The sequence below is a fragment of the Drosophila miranda genome (genome assembly GCF_003369915.1).
Source record: "Drosophila miranda strain MSH22 chromosome Y unlocalized genomic scaffold, D.miranda_PacBio2.1 Contig_Y1_pilon, whole genome shotgun sequence".
NCBI classification, from domain to species: domain Eukaryota; kingdom Metazoa; phylum Arthropoda; class Insecta; order Diptera; family Drosophilidae; genus Drosophila; species Drosophila miranda.
In genome coordinates this window covers 20,682,684-20,709,553 of record NW_022881603.1, presented here as the reverse complement: position 1 = coordinate 20,709,553, position 26,870 = coordinate 20,682,684, and the positions used below count along the sequence as shown (strand labels likewise).

At 47.5% G+C, this 26,870-nt stretch overlaps 1 pseudogene; it reads right to left on the bottom strand.

Annotated features, from left to right (window-relative positions):
• Window positions 1–231: 231 nt before the first annotated feature.
• LOC117192112 overlaps window positions 232–26,870 on the bottom strand; it is an 80,402-nt pseudogene continuing 53,763 nt past the window's right edge.

Below are 26,870 nucleotides of genomic sequence, written 5' to 3'. Positions count from 1 at the left end.
GAGGTATTTTTTAAGTGTTTCCTGAAAAACGGATTCGATGCCCTTGAACCTTTCTACTTTCTCTATAATTTATATTCCTCCTTTGTGTACCTAACACTGTCCCATAGCAAAATGCCTATATAATAACAACTCTAGGTGTCTCCGTCTCTGCCCGATTGCAGCCGGAGGCACAGTGTGTATCCGATTAGAAGGATCAAAACCCAGTTTAGTGGCTTTTATCTGGCTTTTCGATTGCTTTTAAATATTCAACTTGTTCAACATTTTTACAACGCAATGTTTTCTCCACGAATTTTCAAAAAATTCAAAACTAAACTAGAACAAAACGCACTTTCCACGCAATGGGAAATAGTGGGGAAAATTTGCAAAAAAAAACTAAATTATTTTGGTAGATTAAAGAATAACTAAGAAAGCGATTGGTGTTTCACATAGGAATTTCTTTCGATTCCTGTTCTCTCCCCCCCTTTCTTCCTTCCTTCTTTCCGTCCGTCCGTCTGCTTTCCAAGGGACTACTACAATTGATATTTTGGATATTGCTGGAAGCGGTGCCAGAGCTGGGCGTGGAGCTGCAGGCAAAGGCGGCGTATGAGCTGGTAGGTGCCCCCAAGGCCTTTAGCAACTACTAAATCTTGCCGGCGCTTTCCTGCCACGCACTGTAGCGCGGCTCTGTGGGCGTCAGGGTGTCGGTGACGAGCTCATTGGGTGCCTCCAGCACGCCCTTGGCGTGGGCAGCGGCCGTGTCGCAGTCGGTGCGCCGTGAGATCAATAAACGGATGTCCGTGTGCAGCGAGAGGCGTCCCGAGCGGGATGTCTGGAACCTGTTTTCGAGGGCAAAAGAGGTTGTGTTTAGAGAATCAGCTATATCCGGAGAACTTGTCAGTTACCCAATCCTACCTCAGGTGTATGGAGTAGCGCAGGCGCTTCATCTCCTCAGCTGTTATGAAGTGTCCCAATTTGCTGGTGGTGGTGCTCGTGGTGCTGCCTGTGGGACTGCGGGGAATCGGTGGCTGGTCCTGGTGCACTTCCTCCTGCGGCTGCTGCTGGCCATTGCACGCGGGCGGGCACTCCGCGGCCAGTATCCGCTGACGGATGAAGGTCCGATGCAGGGGCGGCATATCCCGCATATCATATGGTATCACAAACATCCTCACTACCGTTCCCATCGGATTCAAGAGCGTGGCCTGCACCGTGCCCGTCCTGGGTACAGAGTAACCCTTGCGTGGCAAGCGAATCTCGCACTGAAAAGGGGATAGTTCAGATTGTTGAGATCCAGCTTCCAGATGCACTTCCACGTGGATTACTCACCAGGTAGGGGGTGCTCAGGGTCTCGCCATGCAGCTCGTAAAAGTAGGAGACAGCCGGGATGGTCAATTGGGTGGGACAGAAGCCGCCGGAGGCTCCCAGCTGCAGCTTGAATCGCATCACCTCGATCTTGGGCATCAGACGCTTTTGCAGCAGCGACTCCTCCAGGTTGCCCAGCAGCGGACGGCCTGCAAACTGCGTGGCCAGTCGCGCCAGGCTCTTGAGCGGTGATCCCGCTGGGCTGCACATGCCCGACTCCAGATCCTCGTCGGACAGTTGCTCGTCGGATCCCAGGGAGCTGCGGTCCGAGCGATCGCTCAGGTGGCGAGAGCGTCGCTTGTAGAAGGCCGCCGCCTGCTTGGCAAACCGCGGCGACACCGACAGCGATGCATTGGGGAGCGTGGGGGCCGAGAAGGACTTCTGCACGGTCAGATTTCCCGCTTCCGGGGTGATTAGCTGTGAGTGGGCGTGGCTCAGGGCAGCCAAATCGAAAGAGAATGCTGGACTGCTCTGACCACCTCCGCCACCTCCTCTACTCCCGGATCCAATGGCTACCGGATCCGAGCTGATAAAGATGGTCGTCAGATTCACCTTGGGCAGGGGCTTGCGCATCAGTGGCGAGGATGTCGGGGGCGGTGTCTCGCTCTCCGCCGCCAATCCGCTGCAGTTGAGACGCAGCTGGCTGGGCTTCGGCGACGGACGTCCCAACGACGGGGCGGGCTGCGGCGTGAGGGGCAGATGACTAATGGGCGTCTTGAACTGAACCACAATGTGGTCGGCCACGCCTGGCGGTGGGGTCTTGCAGCGATCTGTGGACTGAGGATTGAGCAGGGAGCAGCGCTCGATGTTCGGCGACAGTTTGGTGCACGCCACCTGTGGGATTGGCATTGGAATCAATCACTGGAATCAATCTCTAAGCAAGACTTGCTTGGGCTTACCTGTGCCGCGTCTCGTTCTGCCTCTGCCTCTGGCTCTGGCTCCTGTTCCATTCGGGTGTAGCCATTGCTGCGGCCTCCATTGGCATGCCCCCGGCCGTTGGCAAAGTTGTGCTGCGTCTTCTGTCGCTTGCACACCTGACATCCGCTGGCAGGCACCGCCTTGGGCTGGTTCTGCCCTCCATTGAGATCATGTTGTGCCGCCTGGTGGGGCTTTCGGTTCTTTGGGGTGCGCTGTATGGCCTGAAGGAGGAGCTCGGCCTTGTTCCGTGGCGTGCCCACAATGAGATCACCGCTGCTCAGGCTGCAGCTGGACGTGTCCTCAATCTCCGAGGCCGTCGTATCGTCATCGTTCTCCTCCCTCTCCCCCTCCCCGGCTGTGCAGTTCAAGCAGAGTAGCGTCTTCTCGCTCCCGCACAGCTGGCAGCTGCTCAGGGAGGTCTGGGTCCCAGTGGATATCATGGCTATGCGGCGTGGGTGTGGATACGACAGGGTCATTACCATGACCTGCTGCTGCGACTGCGATTGGGAGTGGGATTGGGAAGCTGACTGTGTAGTCGTCTCCTTACCCTCCTCCATGGGCTCTTCCACCTGCAGGCGCTCAGTCGATGATTTCTGGTCTCGTTTCTTGTCCCGTCGCTGCATCCGCTTGCGGTACTTCTGCAGCTGGCGCTCCCTGTGGCTCACACTCCCAAACTCTCCCGATCCAACGTCTAGTTCATCGCCTGACGGCACCACCAGCTGCTTGCCATTATTATCACAGTTGGAGCTGGATGTCAGCGTCGTCGTCGTTGGCGTTGTTGGTGTTGCTGGTGTTGCAGGTGTTGTCGGTGGCGAACTGCTCATCGCAGTGGTGCGTGCCCCCAGGCCCGTGGGTGAAGCCGCATGAAAGCCCCCGCCACCTGTGGGAGTGCTGGCTGGCTGCGTCGGCGGACGCAGAGATCGCGTTGGTAGTGTCGGCAACGGCAACGGCAGGGGCAGGGGCGGGGGCTCTATGTGCGGCAGGCCACCATTGATCCGGGGCAGACTCTTCACGCACACGGACACGCTGAAGCTCTCCGAGATGTTCACGTTGGGAAAATTGTGCACTAAAGCCTTGGCACTGAAGCAGCTCTCTTCCAGGTACTGGCTGCCACAGCCATTGGTCGACATCGCGGGATTATGCTGCCTGATTCTGTAGAAGATGTTGAGACGAGGCCGACGCGACCCATGGGAGCCACAGCCGCTGCCAGCCAGATCACCTGCGCTGTGGCTGGCAAATACAACGCGTCCGCTGTCGTAGACAGAGGGATCGCACTTGCGCAGCAGGTCGCACCAGGCCACGATCTGGGAGAAGTACAGCTGGCTGAGTATGGCACTGCACAGCGAGGGCAGGGTCATCTTGGGAGGCGGCACTCTATCGGAAGAGAGAGACATTAGTGGGGGCTGGACAGATGGATGATCTACTTACTTCTCCTTGCCGCTGATGATCCACTGCTCAAGCAGCAGCTTGTGGCTGACTGGACCCAGGTATACCTCAATGCAAACGGGATCACGGCGGGCCAGAATGGCCTCCATCTTCATGCAGTGCGCACGCCAACGATTACACTGAAAGCGAGAGGCAGGAGGAGTATCAGTGGATAGTCTCGAGGAGTAGAGGGGAGTCTCCGACTACTTACGGTCATATTTAGGAAGGACATATCACAGATGTGCTCCTCAGATTCGGCTGTGGCCTCGCCCTTGGCCAGACCCATCTTCCTGAGGAACTGATCACAGTGTGGCCCGTGCTTGGGCCTGGTGGTGGTTGTGGTGGCAGAGCTGCTTGCTCCGCTGCTGGCAGTGGCACTGGCAGTGTTGGTATTGATCGTGTTGTTGCCATTGCCTGCGCCTGCTCCTGCTCCGGGTCCCACTGATCCTGATGCTGTCCAACCAAAGGTCAGACTCAGGTTACGCGTCTCTGATGGCGAGGGCTGGGCTATGGGCATGGCTGGGCCGCCTCTAAGGCAGGTGGTGGCCAGTGACTGCAGCGAGTGCAATATGTTGTCCGAGGAGTTGGAGCCGGGGGAGCTGGCGGCACTGGAATTGTTTGTACCAGCTCCTCCTCCTCCTCCTCCTCCACCTCCACCTACTCCTACTCCTACATTGCCCATGCCCATTCCCATGCCCAATCCTCCAGCTCGATTCAGCATCACTCGACGGACTATTTCGTAGTCTCCATGATCCCCAGTGTTGAGATCATTGATGGCCAGGGACACCAGCTCTGGCTCGGCACTCATGCTCTGCGCTGCCGGCGATATCTGTCGCAGCTGGCAGAGCTTCTGCGTCCAACGTTGGTGCGTCGTCGTAGTGCTGGTCGGTGTCCCAGCTCCCCCTCCTGCTCCTGCTCCGCCTACGCCACCTGCCCCGTTGCCATGGGGAGAGCGTGGAGTGCTGGCGCCTGCATAGGGATTCGTTGTTATATTAATGGCCGCCCGGGAAGTGGAGGGTCGCGGCGAAAGTCGACCCCCACTGACTGGTGCTGCACCGCCCCCCACTACAATGCCTCCGCCTCCACCTGCTACCGCCAGCGGCTGGTACTCGTCATCCGCAATGGGTCTGCCCTCGAGGATCAGCGACGCCAGTCCCAACACAATCGAGCTGTAGTTGTTCTGTGCCGCTGTCGCTGGTACTGCTGCTGCTACTGCTGCTGCAGATGGTGATGCAGACGCTCCACCCCCGACGCCACCTGCGGTAGCAGTGCCTGCCGCCGAGACCAGGGATGAAGCAACAGCTCCGTTCTGGGCCAGGCTGGCGGGCGGCGGGAATTGGTGACGCTGGTGGGTATCATGGTCGGGTGTCCTTCTTGATGTCCTTGCTGCACTGCTCCTACTGCTGCCTCTGCCGCAGCTTCAGCCTCGGCTGCTGCTACTGCTTGAGTTGTTCTTGCACCGGAAGTACACTGAAAGAAAAATCATTGACTTTATTCGGGAACTGAGATGAGGACAATAAAATACCTGCCCACAGGATATACCAAGAGGCCTTCACTCACTCCCCCTCTGTGGCCTCGAACCCACTCTGAATGTCAAATGTCACAATGCGAATGAGGTCACAACACGGCGGGGGGCGGGGGCGGACAAGTCCATTGATGGGGAAAAATCAAACTGAATTATGTTTTGAAGGTCTCCACCCCCTCCCCCTCCACCGTTTTTTTTCTTATGTATTATATAAGGCTGACATGGTTTACTTTTTATCCTTAAGATTCGGAAGTAACGCACACGACCCAAACAATGGCCAGAACCAGAGGCTAGCCTGTCTGTCTGTCGATGTCTGTTACTGCCACTGCCGACACGACACACTGACACGGCCCCGATTTGGCCTAAAAAGAATATAATTGAAACGAGGGGGAACGTTGTGAGTTGCTGCGGACACCGCAACTCTACACTTATACCCGATACTAAGTCAGTATGGCTCTCCTCCGGCAGACGTCGCTAATATTAAACGACACGACAAAGAGTGCGTGCGAGAGAGACAGAAAATCAGTCTGAGCGTGACGTCGGGCGCTGCGTAGCCAGTGCAAATTGATTTGCTCCTTTTGGCTATACAAATTATCTGATCTGATCCAGATCAGCAATCTGATAGATATGGTCGTTATCTATGATTCTGCGTTTTTAGTTTTCTCGAATCTGCAATATTGTGGATGCAACAGGTTTTCGTCCTTTGTGTGGGCGGAAGGGGGTGGGGCGAAATTTTGAGATATACGTTTTATAGTGAGATCTAACAGGAGTGCGGATACTAAATTTGGTTACTCTAGCGTTAATAGTCTCTGAGATTTGTGGATGCTCCAGATTTTCGATCTTTGTTGGGGCGGAAGGGGGTGTGGCGAAATTTTGACACGAAACGGTCAAGGTCCGATATCACAGGAGTGTGGATACCAAATTTGGTTGCTCTGGCTCTTATGGGTTCTGAGATCCTTGAACTCATATTTTGCAATTGGCAAAACCGACCATGAAACCTGTGTGTTAGAGAGAGACAGAGCGAGAAAGAATGAAATTGTTTTCTTGATTCTGGCTGTCGGGTCAAGCAGCTTAAATATTTTAAATTATTGCCAGTGGTGCGGCCCAAAGGAAATGCATTTTGGTGTTGTCGTTTCCAATGCCCCCACTGAAAAGATCATTTGCTACCGCATATGCGCATGCAGCGGAATTCTTTCGTCTCCTTATGTCGCAATCTCTCGGACTCGGCTTAACATCGTCCCCGAGCAGCTCATACGCTCTCGCTCGCGTCTAAGCTTGCTGCATAGGGCCCGGCAATTTGGCCTGTCAGCCCTTGCATGGGCAGTCTTGAGCTAATCGTCGCAGCTATTAGACTAACATCCTCGCATCAATCGTTCGCCCCAATCATCCCCATATGTGTACATACGCGATAAGTTGGTTTACATATGCAAATAAATTGTGAATTATAAACAGCCTCTCGACTTTCATTAACTTCAAATTGCAACAGCTGTTAAAAACGCTTAATAGCTTAACATTTGGTGACCCCGACGTGATTTTCCAATAAATAATCCATCAGTGCAATCACAAACTAATATAGCATTCAAAGATCTTAACTAATTGCCATTTCAACCAGTGTCATCGACCACATAAGTTATCCATACATATATACACCGGCCTCCCCTGCATATTCGGTAGTGCACGGAGCTGTTGGCTTGCGCTTCTCTTTTCGGTCATCTTCCCGCAAGAAACGTTTCATACACCGGTCGCCTTTGTATATACAGTTCGTACATAGCTGTTCGCTTGCTGGGCTCGGTTCTTGTCGTCTATTGCTGGTGTTACTCTTTGCGATCATCTTCCCGCTAGAGACGTTGGTCTTTCTGCTAACGCTGCCGCTACCATGGAAATTAATGCTGCTAATGAAATTCCAATGACCAGTGAGCAAAACAGGGTGTCTTTTTTGAAGCTTAAGTCAACGGAATTATGCGAGAAAATTAAAGGGTTAGCTACCGCTTGGCAGAATGAGTCGTCAGACTGTGACTACTACATGCTCGTGGTAAAGCAAGAGCAAGTTGAGAAGTTGATCAGCAAATTTGAGATGTTTCACGGCGAGCTTGAGGAATTGGATCGAAGCGAAATTCACAGTGGTTTGTGTGACATTTTTGAGTCACTTTCAAGCTCGCTGAAGGCGGCGATTATGAGGGAAATGGCTTAGAGTAGCGGCCGCATGCCGTTTCATTCTACCTTGGCCGGAGGAAATACTACGGTTGAGTTTGCCGGCTCGCAATTTCTACCTCACCGTAGACAAGTACCATCCCTGCCTCCTATACAATTGCCGGCGTTTAGCGGCGGGTATGCGAACTGGACGGACTTTTATTCAATGTTTGCCATCATCATCGACAGCCATCCGGACTTAACAAACATAGAAAAGCTCCAGCATTTGCGTTCCTGTCTGCGGGATTCGGCATTGGAGACTGTTCGGTCGCTGGAAATCTCAGATGGCAATTATGCTGTGGCATTAGAGTTTTTGGAAAACAGATTCAATAATCGGCGATTGGTCTTTCAGGCACACATCAATGAGATCTTGGTGCTCCAGGCTGTGGAACCTGGGTCAGTGGTCATGCTTCGGGAGCTTTCAGACAAGTTCAATTCACATATGCGCGCGCTCCAGGGTTTGGGCACCACTGAGCAGATCGCAGGATGCATCGTCGTGCAGGAAATTCTCCAAAAACTGGATCCAGCGAGCCAAGAGAAGTGGGAGGAACGATTCAACGACCCCGCATTCGCAAACTTAATTCAGTCGTGGGAATCTATGGCCTCGTTCTTGGAGCAGCGATGCAGATCATTGGAGACGATGGACTTTTCTATGGCAAGCTATGCGTTGAGCAATCAGGTGGGCAGAAGTAGAAGTAGCCCTGAAGATACCGCAGTACAAGGGAAATCAGCGCCGTATACTCCATCTCAGTCTGCACTGTCTGAGTCTACGCCGTCTGAGCATACCACTGCGCCCTCTACTTCAGCGGCTACCTCGTCTGCCCTTATTGCCCAAGATCTCAGGAATGGTGTTGTTTTACTTGCCACGGCCACGGTCTTAGTCAAAAATCGTTCCGGAGTTTTAGTTCCCTGCCGAGCGTTGCTGGATTCCGGCTCCCAGTTGCATCTAATAACTTCTCGTTTCGCGAATCAGCTTTTCAGCTTCGAAAAATGAAATAATCGACTGCAGTCTCGGGAATAGGCGACTCTAGCTTCGTCACGGATGGATTTTCGGTCAACGTTAGCCTGCACTCTCGCTCATCGGATTACTCAACTCTCATCACTGCCATTGTAGCCTCTAGCATAATCGATCGACAGACAAGCTTTGGAATTGACACTCAAAACTGGAACATTCCATCTAACATACCACTAGCTGATACGGAGTTTTATAAGCCGCAGCGCGTCGATCTGCTAATTTTCGCAAGTCTGTTTTTCGAGCTCCTGTGTGTTGGTCAGGTCAAGCTACTGCCAGGATTGCCTTCAATTCAGAAAACGCGCTTGGGATGGGTTGTGTCTGGAAGTTGTTCACGTTTAAAAGGTTCCTCGTTGATGGTCTCTCGCGCTCGGGCCGTAGCTGCTGAGGATAATAGTCCAGAGGATCGGTTTGAGGTGCTTCTTCGGAGGTTTTGGGAGGTAGAAAATTGAACCGAACCAATAATAAAGTCTACCAAAGAAGAGCTAGATTGTGAAGCACACTTTGTGCAGCATTTCCGTCGACTACATAAAGGCGATTATTGTGTTCGGCTGCCAGCAAAATATAATTTGGATCTCCTTGGAGAATCTTACAATCAAGCGGTTCGTAGATTCCTGACCCTTGAGAGAAAGTTAGATCGTCGCCCTGATGTTAAATCTCAGTATGCAGCATTTATAAAGGAGTACCTTGATTTAGGCCATATGTCTCAGGTTCCTACCCAGTCAATCAGCAACTGCCGATATTTTTTGCCTCACCATTGCGTCATGAAGAAAGATAGTTCTACAACCAAGCTTCGCGTCGTTTTTGATGGATCCGCTTCAACCTCATCAGGATATTCCCTGAACGACGTTTTAATGGCTGGTCCCGTAATCCAACCCAAACTGTTTCATATTCTTGCTCGATTTCGGTCATACGCCGTTGCGATTACGGGAGATATCTGTAAGATGTATCGTTGTGTAAGAGTCTCGACCGAGGATAGCAACTTGCAGTGTATTCTGTGGAGAAACTCCAGGGAAGAAGACTTGCGTGTGTTTCAATTGGACACCGTTACTTATGGGACGAAGCCTGCCTCCTATCTATCTGTGCGAGCGATGCATCAGTTGGCAATAGACGAGCAGATGGCGTTTCCAGTTGGAGCTGAAATCCTTCGCCGTGACTTCTACGTGGATGACTTGATATCTAAAGCCAGCTCGCAGGAGGAGGCTATCCGGATTAGGGAGCAAACTACTGGAATTTTGTCTAGAGGTCAGTTCAGATTGAGGAAATGGTGTTCGAACGTCCCTGCTGTGCTGGATGGAGTTCCGGAAGAGGACAAGGAAACATTTTTGAAGTTCGACGATGGCAGCCATGTGACTAAAACTTTAGGACTTGCGTGGGATCCGGTTTCTGATTTACTATTATTTTCGTTCTCGGCCCTTCAATCTTCTTTGAATTCCTGCAGGCGCTCTGTTTTGTCATCCATAGCGCGATTCTACGATCCTCTCGGACTAGCTGGTCCCGTAATTACTAAATCCAAAATCTTTCTCCAGCGTTTGTGCCAAGAGAAGTTGTCCTGGGATGAAAGCCTTCCAGTCGCACTGAACACCGAGTGGCAGGAAATATGCACCAGTTTTGGTCAGATTCGTCGACTTGAATTTCCTCGGCTTGCGCTCCTTCCAGACTCTACGCTGGAAATTCACTGATTTTGCGATGCCAGCATTGAGGCTTATGGTGCATGCATTTATGTCGTTTCTAAGGGTCAGCATTTCAGCAGTCACTTACTTTGTGCCAAATCTCGTGTGGCTACTTTGAAGACACTTACAGTACCAAAGTTGGAGCTTTGTGGAGCGGAGTTGCTGGCTAGGCTCATATCTGAGATAGCTGGAATGAATGTATTCAAGGGAAGGTGTTACTGTTGGTGTGATTCTGCCGTTGCGCTCTCTTGGATTCGGGACGAGCCGTCAAGATTTAATATTTTTGTTGCAAATAGAGTGTCAACGATTCAGGAAATGACCGAAAAAATGGAATGGCGCTATGTTCCCACAGCTTTAAACCCAGCCGACATTCTGTCTCGAGGGGCTCATCCGACTGAGCTGAATGAGTCACCTCTTTGGGCTCATGGTCCACCATTTCTTTGCGGCTCCTGAGATGACTGGCCATCCACTGTGCTACCTGATAAGCCAGCCCTTGAACTTCGGAAGGATCTTCTGGTCAAATCGCCCTACATGGACATTATTGCAGATTCCAAGTATGCGAATTCGTTTGCTTCTTTGCAACGCGTTTTCGGATACATTCACAAGTTTTGCAACCTAATTCGGCGCCCCGGACTCACTGTCTCAGACATTGAACATGGAACCCAGGTATTGCTACGACTAGTCCAGCGTACTCAGCTATGGGAGGACATGAAGTCACTGCGGGCAAGGGGAGCAGTCTCCTCATCGAGCTCAATCGCATCGTTATCGCCATTCATGGATCAGTTTGGACTTCTCAGGGTAGATGGTCGACTGAAAAACTCTTCGTTGGATTTTGATGGCCGCCATCCCATCATCTTGCCCAGCAGCCATCCACTGACTCTTGCAATAATCTCCCATTTTCATGAGCGGAATCTGCACGCTGGTCCTCGAGCTTTGCTTGGACTAATTCGATCCCAATATTGGCCTATTGGGGGGAGGAAGACGGTAAACAAGGCAGTAAACAAATGCGTAAGATGCTTTCGACTGAAGCCCAGGGTATTGGAGCATATTATGGCGGATCTTCCAAAGGAGCGGCTCGATGGTTCTCATGCCTTTGAGATCACAGGCGTGGACTTCTGTGGGCCGTTTTTCTACAAACCGGAGACACGCAACAAGGCACCAATCAAGTGCTACGTCTACGTCTTCATTTGTTTCGCTACCAAGGCTGTTCATCTGGAGCTTATAAAGGACTTATCCACAGTTGCTTTTCTACATGGACTAAAGCGCTTCATATGTACCAGACGGAAGCCGCGGCAAATTTGGTCAGACAACGCAACCAATTTTGTCGGCGCTAAGAATGAGCTGATGGAATTAAAGCGCCTGGTCCTCAGCGATGACCATCAGAAGGCGCTGCTGGATTTTTGCTTGGTCGAGGCTATAGACTGGCATTTCATTCCTCCGCGGTCCCCTCATTTTGGTGGTCTATGGGAGGCTGCAGTGAAGACGGCCAAGTACCACTTCTACCGTGCGATAGGCAACTCGGTTCTTGGATTTGACGAGCAGCGGACGCTGTTGTGCCACATCACGGCAGTGATTAATTCAAGACCTTTAGTTTCAATTTCAGAGAGCCCTGCCGATCTAGATGTACTAACTCCAGCGCATTTCTTGAATGGTGGCCCTCCTGCTTCGTTCGCTGAGCCTGACGTCACGCAGCTAAACTTCGATCGCCTGGACGGCTGGCAACGCGTTTCGTACCTGCAGCAGCTATTTTGGTCCCGGTGGAAGGAGGAGTACATAACGTCACTGCAGCAGCGCTCAAAGTGGCGCACTGCGAAGCCTAGTTTAGCAGTCGCAGATTTGGTTCTTGTCAAGGATGAGAATCTTCCTCCCATGAAGTGGCCACTGGCGAGAGTGGTCGAGCTTTTGCCTGGACGAGATGGCGTTGCCCGAGTTGCTGTGCTGAAGACGTCATCTGGAATACGCGATAAGTTGGTTTACATATGCAAATAAATTGTGAATTATAAACAGCCTTTCATTAACTTCAAATTGCAACAGTTGTTAAAAACGCTTAATAGCTTAACACTGGCCATAATAATTATACGATCTGGTTCAGATTTTGCACTCTAGAAGATATAGTCATCTTCTATGATTCTGCGTTTTTAGTTTTCTCGTATCGTCGAAATTGTGGATGCCACAGATTTTCGCCCTTTGTGGGGGCGGAAGTGGGCGGGGCAAAGTTTTGAAATATTCTTGTAGCAGTGACATATCACAGAAGTCTGGATCCAAAACATCGTTGCTCTAGCTCTTATAGTCTTTGACAGACAGACAGGGCTCAATCGACTCGGCTATTGATGCTGATCCAGAATATATATACTTTATGGGGTCGGAAACGATTCCTTCTGGACGTTACACACATCCACTTTTACTACAAATCTAATATACCCCAATACTCATTTTGAGTATCGGGTATAAAAAAAACCAGGTCGTTACTTAACCAGACTGAAGCCCAGTTGTGTGTGCAACATGTCGTGCATTTGGCAAAGCACAATTCTCTATACCCCCCTCTCCCACCATCCACCCTACCCCATCGCCATCCCTCCTTTCGGCACGCGCAGCGCACTCTTCTTCCCACTCAAAAGCTAAGGCCAGCATGTTGCTAACGCTGTGACGTCAGTGCCGAGCCAAGCCAAGCTTTGCAGCAGCACCAAAATTGTGCCTGTATGGTACGTTGAAGGTCGCTGCAAATACATTAAGCAGCCCAAGGCTGTCGTCCCACTCAAGGCGAGTAAAAGCTCATGTAAGAGTACCAAAGCTTCGACTAGTTCGCGTTCCGTTCTCTCGTCTACTCTGACGCAATTCTGTTCTTCTTAAACCGCGCTTAGCAACAGCAGCGACGCCATGCACATACAAGTTAACGTACCCAATTCTATTGAGCTCTTATACGAGTTGTAAACAATCTTTGGCTTTCCAAAACGAAAACAATTTCAATCTTGGGCCTCCGCCTAATTGATTTCTAAGATGTACAATTGCAAGGGCTCCCGCCGCAATCCCAATCTTTGACACTCGCCTAAATGGAAAACCAATGTTTGCCCACACCCGGCTTCTCATAAACAATCTCACTCCCGGCTTTCTGCAGATCCTGCACTTTAGGCATTTTACAGTTCTCTCTTTGGATGACGAAATCCAATACTCGGGATGGCGAAATCAATTGAAATGTTTATAGAAAAACTATTCCCGAAAGGGATCAACGATGCAAAGATCAGAAAGTTCAAGTCAGTCTTGATCCAGAAGCGACACCGCAAAGTCGAGCTAAAAAATAAGAAAGAGCAAGCCCTTTGCCCGGAATCCTTTGTGACCCTCTACTTAAATCTATATCAGTGAAGTTAGAAGTAAAATAAAAACTTTTTAAAAACACAATCCGCTACCGCAGTTATTTAATTGGCGCCCAACGTGGGGCGACGTTGTATAAAAAGCACCGAATAATAAAAGTGTTGCGTCGTGCCGAAACCCGAAGGACAATTAATTAATGGAATAAATCCTTCAGATATAAAAACGCGGAGTGACTGTGAGATATAAGATAAGAAAAAGTGAGATAAAAAGGAAACAAACCGGAGCTTAGGGTGTGCAAAAATAAATATAATATACAATACAACTACAAATACAAATACAATACAAATAAATACAAAAGCTAATCAAGACAATTCAAAAATACAAAAAAACCAAAAAAACCAAAGTTTTTAAACAAAACCAACCAAACCAAAACACAAAGAAAGTGAAACTATCAGCTAAACCAAAGAAGGAAGACTCCCAGAAGACCCAGTTAAACAAAGAAATTTAAGAAGGAAGACCCGTTCGAAGACCTGTCAGCCAAATCAAGAAGGAAGACCCGTTCGAAGATCTGTCAGCCAAACTAAGAAGGACGACCCCTACCGGATAGTTCGTGAGCAAAAGTTGTATTAATAAATATATAAGTTCAATTAGGTTATATTAGATTATAAAAACAAACATATAAGAAAAATTTAAGGTGGATCAACTAACTTTAGATTTTGAAAAACTAAAAATGATTAACTCACAAACAAGGACCGATCTCACTGCAGATCTGGTCAAACAATTGATAGCACTTCAAATTTCACAAGTACAGGAGCAAATTGTAAATTTAAAACAACAAATAGAAACTAAATCCGATCAGGTATCAGATTATCAGGCAGAAACAATAGACGAGACAATAAAAGATGACACCACATTAAAGGTAATAGAATCCCTACCAATTTTCAATGGTGGATTAAACCAATACGTAGGATGGAGGGAAGCTGCAGAAACATGCACATACAAAAAAATGCAAAACAACAACAAACGAGGGGGAACGTTGTGAGTTGCTGCGGACACCGCAACTCTACAGTTATACCCGATACTAAGTCAGTATGGCTCTCCTCCGGCAGACGCAGCTAATATTAAACGACACGACAAAGAGTGCGTGCGAGAGAGACAGAAAATCAGTCTGAGCGTGACGTCGGGCGCTGCGAAGCCAGTGCAAATTGATTTGTTCCTTTTGGCTATAAAAATGATCTTATCTCGTCCAGATTCAGCAATCTGATAGATATGGTCATTATCTATGATTCTGCGTTTTTAGTTTTCTCAAATGTGCAATATTGTGGATGCAACAGATTTTCGTCCTTTGTGGGGGCGGAAGGGGGTGGGGCGAAATTCTGAGATATACGTTTTATAGTGAGATCTAACAGAAGTGCGGATACCAAATTTGGTTACTCTAGCCTTAATAGTCTCTGAGATTTGTGGATGCCCCAGTTTTTCGTCCTTTGCGGGGCGGAAGGGGGTGTGGCGAAATTTGGACACGAAACGGTCAAGGTCCGATATCACAGGAGTGTGGATACCAAATTTGGTTGCTCTGGCTCTTATAGGTTCTGAGATCCTTGAACTCATATTTTGCAATTGGCAAAACCGACCATGAAACCTGTGTGTTAGAGAGAGACAGAGCGAGAAAGAATGAAATTGTTTTCTTGATTCTGGCTATAATAATGAAACGATCTGGTTGAGATCTTACATTCTAAAACATATAGTCATCCTCTACGATTCTGCGTTTTTGGTTTTATCGTATCTTTAAAAATGTGGATGCCACAGATTTTCGTCTTTTGTGGGGGCGGAAGTGGGCGGGGCGAAGTATTGAAATATTTTTGTAGCAGTGACATATCACAGAAGTCTGGATCCAAAACATCGTTGCTCTAGCTCTTATAGTCTTTGAGCACTAGGCGCTGAAGGGGACGGACAGACGAACGGACGGACAGACAGACAGGGGTCAATCGACTCGGCTATTGATGCTGATCAAGAATATATATACTTTATGGGGTCGGAAACGATTCCTTCTGGACGTTACACACATCCACTTTTACCACAAATCTAATATACCCCAATACTCATTTTGAGTATCGGGTATAAAAAGTTTGTATGCAAAAAACAGCTGTTGCAGCAACGCGTTCCGCGCGCTCCACATGTATTTGTGCGCTCTGGCAGCATGTTGCGAGAGCGCGTGCTCGCTCTCTGGTGGTTAGGTTAACATGTTTGTCTTTACTTTTGCTTTTGTTTTTGCGTTTCTTCTTGACCTGCATGGACAATATATAACTGGCACGCGAAAGGGAGTGACCACGAGAGAGGAGAGTGGCAACGCGCTCTCGTTTAATGCTCTCTATATGCTAAGTTTGTGTGTGTGTGTGTATGTGTGTTAGAAAACATCTGATTTTTGTATTGCTTTGCAATCAGTTGGCAATGTTTGTTCAGCTCCATGAATGTGAGCGTGTGAATTTGTATGTACATACGCGTAAGTGTGAGTGTGTGTCACGTTTTGTTTATGGCACATCCATAGATACATACATACAAATACACTTGGCCCACAATAGACAACATTCACACTCAACACACGCGCGCGCACACAGACGAAAGAAAACTTGTATTAAAATGGGGGCAAGCGAACGGAACGACGGTACAATGCGGACAGAGTTAAATAATATTTGATTAGTTTACAGTCTGCCACGCTTTTATTTCCACATATGTATACATGTAAAGGACAGTGTATCAAGCAGTTAGCACTATCCCATCTAAATTAACATTTGAACTTAAGATACCATCGATAAGAACTAACCGATATAACCAGACTTAACCGATGTTTAAAAGACCTAACCGATAAGGGGTTATCGATACGAGAGTCGGTTGTTGGAAGTAGAAGCAGAAAGTTGAACAAAAAGTCGGAAGAACAGACTCATTAATTGCACATCTTAAATCATACACTTTGTACTCTTTTTCGAAAAACACTATTAATAAACGATACATTATCTTACATTTGGGGGCCCGTCCGCGTCGAATACAGAGCTCGGAGTGTGTGAAAAAGAAAAACAGAAGAAAGCAGAAGCTGATGCAAGAAGAGGATTGTTGAAAAGTTGTTAAAGTTGTTGTTTGTAGCTACATAAAGTTGTAAAGTTGTTGTTGGTGGCTATAAACATTAAGTTTATCACTCCAAATTCTGTGAGCCTAACAGTAGACACGGAGTTTAATAAAAGATCGGTCGTTTAATTCGGTTGGAAAATTGTGAAATTCATTGTCGCGCCGCAGCGTCGCCTTGTCCGTGCGCAGTACGTACACAAGCAGAAAAAACACGCACAGACACGTTGTGTGTGATACACACTTATAAACAGAAAAGACAAGCACTCGTCGGGTACACAGACACAAGTCGAAAAGAGCCGCAAAATGATGCAAACACCGCCGCCGTTTCACTGGAAAGAGAGAGAGAAGGAAGAAGCTGTACCAGGAACGTCGCGCCCGAGTGCAAACGAGATGGAAGATTTAGAAAATGCAGAAAACAATAGTGATGACAAGATTGATCAAATGATAAAGTTGCTAAGTTTGAAACTGCTTTGCGATGAGCAACGAGAAATCGAGAGATCGCTCCAGATAATTTTACAAAAGTTGTGAGCGATTGTGATGGAAAATCGGTTCCCATAGAAAAATGGTTTGAGATATTCGAAAAAAATGCCGACGCATATGAGCTTACTGAAAAGCAAAAGTATGTGCAGGCCAGAGGAAAAATGACCGGTGCAGCTAAGCTTTTCCTTGAAGCTGAATGCGTGTGCACCTATGAGGAACTCAAGAACGTATTATTGGATGAATTCACATGTAGCTATAACAGTGCAGACATTCATAAGCTGCTGCAAGAAAGAAAGAGGAAGAGTAGTGAGTCGATGCACGAGTACTTGCTGCAGATGAGAAAAATAGCAGCAGTCGGACATGTTGAACACGCGGCTGTTATAAGCCATATTGTAAACGGTCTGGACATAAGAAACGAGTATAAGTATGCCATGTATCGCTGTAAGACCTTCAGGGCCTTGAAAGAAGAGTTCGATATCTATGATCGTTTGAACATATCGGAGAAGAAGGGCAATAACGAACAGCATAAAACGAGTTTCAAGCAGCAAAGTGGGCAAAGCGGTAAAAAAGAATATTGCTATAACTGTGGATCAGGAGAACACAAACGCAAAGACTGCAAAGCCGAAACGAAGTGTTTTAAGTGCAATCAGAATGGTCACATTTCGCGTAACTGTCCTTATGAAGCTGATAAAGTTGATAAAGTTCGCGTCATTTTGGATCGCAGTCGCATGAAAAAAATTCAAATAAACGGCATTGTTGTTGACTGTCTTGTGGATACAGGGTCAGATGTAACCATAATCAAAGAGAGTATGTTGAAGACCATGAAAAACGTTAAACTTTTGAAGTGCACAACTATGTTGCGCGGTCTGGGTCAGATATCAACAAAGCCTGTTGGATACTTTAATGCAGAAGTTACCGTGGATAAGTTGCAGACCACACAGAAGTTTTTAGTAGTCCCCAGTAGCCAGATTGATTTCGACGCACTTTTGGGGCATGATTTCATTAAAAAGTTCCGTTTCGTCGCTGATATGCAAGGATACACGTTTTTGAAGCATGACGCAGATCCTGTGCCAACAGATGAGCATGCTCTTATATATAATGTAACTGAAGAGTCATCCTTTGTAGCTCCGCCGCAATATCGAAAAGACGTTGAACAGATGATAAGAAACAGTTACCAAATGCCCACAGAAGTTGCAAAGCAGTCTCCAATCCAACTGAAGATAGTTCCCGACGGAGTAATCAAGCCGTTTCATCACTTACCGAGTCGTTTATCAACAGACGAAGCCAGTGCCGTAAAGAAGCAAGTCGAAGAATGGATCGAGCAAGGAATCGTGCGCAAGTCGTCTTCAAATGTAGCGAGCAGAGTTGTCGTCGTGAAGAAAAAAGATGGTACACTTAGAGTTTGCGTAGACTACAGGAAGTTAAACAGCATGGTATTGCTAGACTGCTTCCCAGTCCCGATCATGGAGGAAGTCTTGGAAAAGCTGCAGTCGGCTAAGTGGTTTACCATAATGGACCTTGAAAACGGATTTTTCCATGTGCCTATGGAAGAGCAAAGCAAGTCGTATACGGACTTTGTTACAAAGGAGGGATTATTTGAGTTTAATAAAGCGCCTTTCGGATTCAAAAACTCGCCAGCTGCGTTCATTCGGTTCGTAAGCTATATTTTTCAAGAATTAATCAACTCTGACATTATGCAGCTTTATATGGACGACATAATTGTTTACGCCGCGTCGCCCGAGGTATGCATGAGGAAGACAAAGTTGGTCCTGGAGACAGCTGCGCAGTTTGGCCTAAAGATCAAGTGGAAGAAATGTAGCTTCATGCAGCCACGCATTAGCTTTCTGGGCCATATCATTGAGGACGGGAGAATCTGGCCCGGCAAAGAGAAGACAGCAGCTGTCAGTCGGTTTGCTACGCCCAAAGACATTAAAGCAGTTCAAGCATTTCTGGGACTCACAGGCTTTTTCAGAAAGTTCATCCCTGGCTATGCACAAGTTGCCCGGCCGCTCACGAATCTACTCAGGAAGGAAGCAGTTTTCAACATTGGCGAAGCAGAGCAACAATCGCTACAAACCTTAAAGAATCTGCTTGTAATCGCACCTGTATTACATTTATACTCACGAGAAGCGCCAACGGAACTCCACACGGATGCATCCAAAGAAGGTTTCGGAGCAGTTTTGTTGCAGCAGTTTGATGGCAATTTCCCCCCGATTTACTATTGGATTAAAAAGACAACACAAGCCGAGTCCAAACGTCACAGTTACTATTTGGAGGTCAAAGCTGCATACCTCGCACTCAAGAAGTTTCGTCACTACCTCTTGGGGATCAAATTTGATCTTGCCACTGACTGTGCGGCGTTTAAGCAGACAACAACGAAAGTAGATATACCCAGAGAAGTTTCCCAGTGGATTCTGTATATGGAGGACTTTACATTCAAAGCAGTACACCGCCCAGGGGACAGAATGAGACACGTGGACTGTCTCAGTCGTTTTCCGCAGACATGCATGTTCGTGACGACGGAGCTAACAGCTCGGATAAAGAAAGCACAGCAGGATGACGATTTCATCAAAGCCACAGTTGAGATCCTGAAGCAGCACCCATATCAAGACTACAAGCTTAAAGGAGGTCTTCTCTTCAAATCTGTAAATGGCAATGACGTATTGGTGGTTCCAAGGCTGATGGAAAGGGAAATCATTCAAGGATCGCATGAAGTTGGTCATTTCTCCACAGCGAAGACAATGCACTCAGTTCAGCAGCAATACTGGATTCCGCACCTTGAACGGAAAGTAAATAAGTTGATTACTAATTGTATCAGTTGTATAATTTTCAGCAAAAAGTTGGGCAAACAAGAAGGCTATCTTCATTGCATTGACAAGGGTGACACACCACTATACACGCTGCACGTTGATCATTTGGGACCAATGGATGCGACAGCCAAGCAATACAAGTACATTTTTGCTGTGGTAGATGCATTCTCCAAGTTTGTGTGGCTGTTCCCAACTAAGTCAACAGGTCACGAAGAAGTTGTGAAGAGGCTGAGAGATTGGTCATTTTTGTTTTGTTTTCCCAAGCGCATAGTCAGCGACAGAGGAGCAGCGTTTACATCCAACGCATTCAGCGAGTTTCTCAACGAGAACAAAGTCGAACATGTGTGTACAACGACAGGTGTGGCGAGAGGCAACGGTCAGATTGAGCGGGGGAACCGTTCAGTTTTGGGGATCATCGCAAAGCTCTCAGCTCAGGAGTCAACGAAGTGGTACAAGCATGTGCCACAGGTCCAGATGGCGATTAATTCGCATGCGCATTCTACGTTGAAGTCGTCGCCATTCGAGGTCATGTTTGGGACAAAGATGCACAGACAAGCTGAAAGTCGACTATTGGAGGTGCTCAACGAGGAGTTGGTTACGCAGTTTAACAACGAGCGCCAAGAACTGCGTGACCAAGCGAAACAAAACATTGAGAAGGCGCAAGAGGTGTACAAGCGCTATTATGATAAAAAACGACGACCTGAGCACGGCTACAGACTAGGAGACATGGTCGCGATCAAGAGGACGGAGTTCGTCGCAGGACGCAAGTTGGCCAGCGAGTATCTAGGCCCATATGAAGTCACCAAGGTAAAGCGGAACGGTCGCTACGACGTCAGAAAGGTTGCTCAAGTCGAGGGGCCAAATATCACAGCAACGAGCAGTGACGATGATATATTATCATCTGGGACAGATGAAGATGAGCAGGAGGGCCGAATGTAAAGGACAGTGTATCAAGCAGTTAGCACTATCCCATCTAAATTAACATTTGAACTTAAGATACCATCGATAAGACCTAACCGATATAACCAGACTTAACCGATGTTTAAAAGACCTAACCGATAAGGGGTTATCGATACGAGAGTCGGTTGTTGGAAGTAGAAGCAGAAAGTTGAACAAAAAGTCGGAAGAACAGACTCATTAATTGCACATCTTAAATCATACACTTTGTACTCTTTTTCGAAAAACACTATTAATAAACGATACATTATTATTAATCTTACATACATATATTATACTAATATTGTTAGTGTTTATGTATTCGATTATTCCATTTCATCTGTCCATTATCATTTATATTTCATCACTCCGCCCGAAAGTTACAGCGAAAACGGGAAAATCATTTTTCGAAAATTTCGCTCAGCGCGCGTTGCCTATGACCAAAGACTATACAATACCAAGATACTGCATGAGCGACCAAAAAGCTGTTCTATGGCGGGTCCTAACATTAGGACCCAAAAGGCACGAGGGAGCGCGCGGGGTTTCAATTCCCTTTTCGCCTGTACTTCGTCTCTATCGCGACCCCGCTGCCCATCGGTTTCGTCTGTTAGGGCCTTCAATGCCTTCACCAGCAACGAAATAATTCTGGACTCTCGAGCCTCAGCACCGTCGAAGCGGTGGTCGCGGATCGCCGATGTCTTTGGAGCGGCACAGTGGGACCTTTGACCGTCTCAGCTTACTAAATTAGTTAGTGAATATGAGTTCAATAAATATTTTCACACTGAAAAAATGTTAAACTTTGAGTGCTTATATCTTCTAAACTAAAACTATCTTGAAAATTCGATTGAAAAATTCTCTATTAGATGCGTACATTAAATTTATCTAAAGCACTCATACAATTTTTTGACTATTTCGGCTGAGTCCCCACTTTGCCGCGCCAAAGACATCAGCGACCACGCTGCCCTACGGTTTCGGCACGCAGCACTGACATGCTTTCACACCGACTCGACGCTGACCGAGGCATTGACGAAGCCGAGTAGCATTTCGGAGGCGAAGGTAGCGTAAAAGAGAATTTAAGTACTAGACCCGCGCGCCCGTACCATGAAGGGTCAAACGAAAATTGAAAAAGCATTTGTTTCTCATGCAACATCTTGGTATTGTATAGTCTTTGCTATGAAGCAGTGGAAATCCGCTACACTATCACAAAACGAGCGTAACGAAACGGAAGGGAACGGATTGGACTGGAACGTGTAAAGTATTTATTGGTGGCAGGGCGACGAGACGACGACGCTATGAAACATTTTGCTGAGTGGCTGTGATTTTCGGGGTAACGGTTTCGGTTTTGGCAAGCAGTCCCCCGACGGTACTCAAAATGTCATTAGCCACGAAATCTTCAACTTTCGCTTGCAGATAGATTATTTTGCAATCGAGGAACTGTTGATTATATGCGACATTATAAGAAATACTTCTTCTATTCTCAATATCATCAACAAGGGCATATCAAAATAAAAAACGATGGGGAACGTTGTGAGTTGCTGCGGAGACCGCAACTCTACAGTTATACCCGATACTAAGTCAGTATGGCTCTCCTCCGGCAGACGCCGCTAATATTAAACGACACGACAAGGAGTGCGTGCGAGAGAGACAGAAAATCAGTCTGAGCGTGACGTCGGGGGCTGCGTAGCCTGTGCAAATTGATTTGTTCCTTTTGGCTATAAAAATGATCTGATCTGATCCAGATTCAGCAATCTGATAGATATGGTCATTATCTATGATTCTGCGTTTTTAGTTTTCTCGAATGTGCAATATTGTGGATGCAACAGATTTTCGTCCTTTGTGGGGGCGGAAAAGGGTGGGGCGAAATTCTGAGATATACGTTTTATAGTGAGATCTAACAGAAGTGCGGATACCAAATTTGGTTACTCTAGCCTTAATAGTCTCTGAGATTTGTGGATGCCCCAGATTTTCGTCCTTTGCGGGGGCGGAAGGGGGTGTGGCGAAATTTGGACACGAAACGGTCAAGGTCCGATATCACAGGAGTGTGGATACCAAATTTGGTTGCTCTGGTTCTTATAGGTTCTGAGATCCTTGAACTCATATTTTGGTTACTCTAGCCTTAATAGTCTCTGAGATTTGTGGATGCCCCAGATTTTCGTCCTTTGCGGGGGCGGAAGGGGGTGTGGCGAAATTTGGACACGAAACGGTCAAGGTCCGATATCACAGGAGTGTGGATACCAAATTTGGTTGCTCTGGTTCTTATAGGTTCTGAGATCCTTGAACTCATATTTTGCAATTGGCAAAGCCGACCATGAAACCTGTGTGTTAGAGAGAGACAGAGCGAGAAAGAATGAAATTGTTTTCTTGATTCTGGCTATAATAATTATACGATCTGGTTGAGATTTTACACTCTATAACATATAGTCATCTTCTACGATTCTGCGTTTTTGGTTTTATCGTATCTTTAAAAATGTGGATGCCACAGATTTTCGTCCTTTGTGGGGGCGGAAGTGGGCGGGGCGAAATTTTGAAATATTTTTGTAGCAGTGACATATCACAGAAGTCTGGATCCAAAACATCGTTGCTCTAGATCTTATAGTCTTTGAGCACTAGGCGCTGAAGGGGACGGACGGACGGACGGACGGACGGACAGACGGACAGACAGACAGGGCTCAATCGACTCGGCTATTGATGCTGATCAAGAATATATGTATATACTTTATGGGGTCGGAAACGATTCCTTCTGGACGTTACACACATCCACTTTTACCACAAATCTAATATACCCCAAAACTCATTTTGAGTATCGGGTATAAAAAACATTGTCACAGGGTTCCACCCCTCCCCCTTCGATCAGCGCTGATTGGATGCACTTCTTGGCAAGCCGATCGCGCCAGCCACACGCTGCCTCCGTCCGACAGGTGGCGTAGGGAGGAGGGAGGAAGGCATGGGGGCAGGGAATCTGGTTACGGGGGGAGAGAGCGCATTGTTGAACTAATTTCATTTGGCTTGGCCACCGTCCTTGGCATGCTTTTTGATTTTGCAATACGGTTTGCGTTTTGCATTGGTCTTGGTTAATTTATTTATTTATTGCTCATTTTCCTGTCTCTCAGTGTCTCATGCTTGCCTATGAATGTATTTTTTTTGACGCACATTACAGCATTGCATTTTATATTTGTTGGCCCCCCGTGCGCCTCAAGCGAGCGCCAAGTGAAAGGCAGGCGGCAGCAGGCACCATACCACCAGAGGGCGCTGCACGACAGCAACAGAAAACCCGTTCAAAGAAAACGGCAACAACAGCAACTACAACTAAAGCCAGTGGAAATAAAAAATATGTTGCAACTTTTGAAAACAAGTTCCGTCCTCTGTCCCTCCGTGTCGCGTCCGTCTGTGTGCGCCTTTCGTTTGCTTTTTGCTTCCCCTTTTTTTCTTCTTTTTCTTTTTCTTTGTTGTGTGTCTTATGAAATGGTCCCAAAGGTTGGATATGAATATTGCACACGTGACTGCTGCAGAACGAATTCGCGAACGAACATTTATGGCAATTATCATCAAATTCGTTTTCCCTTAGTCATCCAGAAAGATGCGTCATGACAAAAGCTTCATTCATTGCAGTCATTAATTCCCTCTTTCTTTTTGTCTCTCCATCTTTCCTCCCATCGCCCCATTAAATGTGTCATCTAAGGCGGAAGCGGTGGAGTTGAGTCGTGGCCTTCTTCGGGTTCGTTTTACAATATGACAACACACCACTCCATCTGGCTGTTGGGATGATCGTTAGAAGTGTATCGAGACTCTTCGTGTCGCTGATTGACCTCGAAGTCGACCTTACAAATACCCATTATTCTATCTGTCTGTATGCGCGCGTGGTGTGTGTGTGTGTGTATGTGATCAACCGTCCCATGGCTTCACAGCTGAGCGAGCGTTGTGTCGTTGTTTGAGGGGGCTGCACCTTTGATGGGTTACATGGTCACACAGCCTGCCTACCTCCCCCTCCATCAATATCTATCTCACTGTCTCTCTCCATCTGTCTCGCTTTGTTGTGTAGCAGATACACACATGGAACAGGCACATGCATGATATTGTAGGGGATTTTATCGACTCTTTTGACACGGACAAGTGAGAGAGGGCCATGAGATAAGAGGCATTTGAACAAAACAGTTGAAAGTTGTAATATTTCAAGGTTTTGCAGTACAACTAACCTTTCAAAACGCTAAAATTCCATTATTTTTGCTGTTTGCTGCAACGAGAGAGAGTGCAAGAAAGCAAGACCAATGATTAAAAAAGGAAATACTCCAAGATTAATTACAACAAATAGCAGCGAAAATTAAATAATTGAGCAACATTGTTATACTGTAAGCTAAAGCGTAATTAAATCCATTATACAGAGCAAGATACTGATAGAGACAGAGACACCCTGTTTCTTACACAACAAATAAAGTTAAACGGCATTCGAGCCAGCTCTCGCTCAATCATTCACTCGCAAGCACAAACACACACAACATTGCTCAAGGTATCGCAATAGAAGATGGGACAAGCACACACTGAATCAAGTTTGTCAACGGCTGCTTTGCACCTTACTATTAATATACTCTGGCTCTGCTCACATGTGCGCAGCAAAAACAAAAATTGTAAAGAAACGCAGTCCAGTTATGGCTCTTCTCGGCGCTCTTCTTCCCCACGTGTGAGAGTGTGTGGTGTGTGAGAGGTCTGTAACGAGAGCACGTGAGACCGTCTCGCTCACACTGTCTTGAGTGCGTGTGTGTGTGTGTGTGTGAGAGAATTGAAGTAACCGCCAGCTAGAGGAGGAGGACGCACAGGACAGGACTAGCCAAAGAACTGCGAGTGAGTGTGAGTGAGAGTAAGTTGAAGACACCGATGGCACGTTTTATTTTTAGCCAAAACGTTATACCCGTCTTGCAAATCGAGAGCACAGAATGAACGGACGGGCACGCACATTCGTTCTTCTCCGTCACAGCAGCAGGCAAAAGCAAATGACCGCAAGTAGTTCCATTGCTCGCTCTCCCGCTCTCTCCTCCCCACCTCCACTTCCAGAGTGCGACAACTTCGTTCTGTGCTCCACTCACTCAGCCCCTACCCCAGCCCCAGCGCCCCCCGCCACTCCACTCCACTCCTCACTATGTTCTGCTCCGCTCTCCGTTCTGGCCGCTCACTTCATTTAAATTTCCAACTGCGCACGTATAAAATTACATCGAGACTGTTGGACTGCCCGCGATTATAATTGGATGTGTGTGTGTTTTTTTGTTTTTTTTTTTTTTTGTTTTTGTGTGACTATAGGAAAGCTTCATGCCGACTCAGCCGAAGCCGAAGTGAGGGACTCTAACCGCTCTAAAACCAACCACACCTATCCCGGATCCCGGCGGTACTGTCGCGAGATATTACTTCGCCGGGGGGAGATGCCCGTAGGGCTCTTCTCTTAATAATCTCCTTTATCCTTTATCTCCTTGCATTGCGTGCTCTTTCTTCGCGACGCAGTTTGGTAGCCATAGTTACGGCCATGAATCTAATCGCGGCCCAGTTTTCTTCCGACTCCAGCAGGCATTCTGCCAGGTTTGTCACAGCTGGCATTCTTCCAAGCTTGTTGCTTAGATCCTCTCGATCTTGCCGAAATCCTGGACATTCGAAGAAGCAGTGCTCTGCGTCTTCGATGACCCCTGCGCAGACCACGCAGAAGGGGTCGTCCTCGTGCTTAAACCTATGCAGGTAGGCTTTAAAGCAACCGTGTCCTGTCAGCAGTTGTGTCAGGTGATACTCCACTTGTCCATGGCTACGGTTCAGCCAACTCTTCAGGTCTGGGATTAGCCTATGGGTCCATCGCCCTCTGCTGCTGTTATCCCACGAATCTTGCCATTGCAGGATTGTGCGCTGCCTTAAGGCACCTCTGGTGTCCTGGTCCGTAGTCCCCAGGGTTCGCTGTGCCCTGATTCCTGCGGCTTCTCTTGCAAGCAGATGGATGGGAATCATTCCTGCTACCACTAGTGCGGCGTCTTGGGATACCGTTCTGAATGCGCAACACACCCTCAGGGCACACAGCCTCTGGACTGCGTTGCATTCTCGGGCATATGTTTTATGCTTCATTGCATCAACCCATATTGGTGCAGCGTACATTAGCGTTGAGCCAA